Here is a 1486-nt window from a genome sequence, read left to right as displayed (position 1 = left end):
TTTTAGAACCCTCATTTAGAACCCTCATTTAGAACCCTCATTTAGAACGCTGTTTTAGAACCCTCGTTTAGAACCCTCATTTAGAACCCTCATTTAGAACCCTCGTTTAGAAAACTCGTTTAGAACCCTCATTTAGAACCCTCATTTAGAACCCTCATTTAGAACGCTCATTTACAACAACAATCAGCGTTTGAGCTGGACACTTTTTTCAGAAACTATTTACACAAAAACACACACAGTCCTTACAAAGTTTATCTCCAGAATGTGAGCAGTTTATTTTTTGAAGGAAATGGTTCATATATTCACAGAAGTATATATATTTAATCACTGAACAGTAGCAGAACTAACTTCATCTGTTCCTGACTCTGGATAGTGGATTAAAAAGACCACCTGTTGTTACATCAACACCAGACATCATGATTCATGGAAATGGACATTGTATTTTATCAAATATGAAAACCTTAAATCTCTTCAAATTCAAATCAGTCAGAAAATAAGGATCGTACATAAAACAGAGCAGAATAAATCATCACATCTGGGGACCATCACCACCAGCATGACTAGTATCTATGTGGACCCTACTACAGTTTAACCAGCTCAGCTATAGACTACACCAGCATGACTAGTATCTATGTGGACCCTACTACAGTTTAACCAGCTCAGCTATAGACTACACCAGCATGACTAGTATCTATGTGGACCCTACTACAGTTTAACCAGCTCAGCTATAGACTACACCAGCGTGACTAGTATCTATGTGGACCCTACTACAGTTTAACCAGCTCAGCTATAGACTACACCAGCATGACTAGTATCTATGTGGACCCTACTACAGTTTAACCAGCACAGCTATAGACTACACCAGCATGACTAGTATCTATGTGGACCCTACTACAGTTTAACCAGCTCAGCTATAGACTACACCAGCATGACTAGTATCTATGTGGACCCTACTACAGTTTAACCAGCTCAGCTATAGACTACACCAGCATGACTAGTATCTATGTGGACCCTACTACAGTTTAACCAGCTCAGCTATAGACTACACCAGCATGACTAGTATCTATGTGGATCCTACTACAGTTTAACCAGCTCAGCTATAGACTACACCAGCATGACTAGTATCTATGTGGACCCTACTACAGTTTAACCAGCTCAGCTATAGACTACACCAGCATGACTAGTATCTATGTGGACCCTACTACAGTTTAATCAGCTCAGCTATAGACTACATCAGCATGACTAGTATCTATGTGGACCCTACTACAGTTTAACCAGCTCAGCTATAGACTACACCAGCATGACTAGTATCTATGTGGACCCTACTACAGTTTAACCAGCTCAGCTATAGACTACACCAGCATGACTAGTATCTATGTGGACCCTACTACAGTTTACCCAGCTCAGCTATAGACTACACCAGCGTGACTAGTATCTATGTGGACCCTACTACAGTTTAACCAGCTCAGATATAGACTACACCAGC

At 40.5% G+C, this 1486-nt stretch overlaps 1 protein-coding gene across 1 annotated transcript in view; it reads right to left on the bottom strand.

Annotated features, from left to right (window-relative positions):
* Positions 1-246: 246 nt before the first annotated feature.
* Positions 247-1486, bottom strand: part of LOC145877161 (tripartite motif-containing protein 16-like) — a 9884-nt gene continuing 8644 nt past the window's right edge. Inside the window, exon 6 of the mRNA XM_082972449.1 lies at positions 247-1486. This exon is cut by the window's right edge and continues 729 nt beyond it. The gene's annotated coding sequence lies outside the window, so the exon portion shown is untranslated.

This window comes from Salmo salar, unplaced genomic scaffold, assembly GCF_965601325.2.
Source record: "Salmo salar unplaced genomic scaffold, fSalSal1 ptg000691l, whole genome shotgun sequence".
Lineage (NCBI taxonomy): Eukaryota > Metazoa > Chordata > Actinopteri > Salmoniformes > Salmonidae > Salmo > Salmo salar.
Note: the sequence above shows the minus strand (reverse complement) of the source record. Positions and strands in the feature narration are given on the sequence as shown.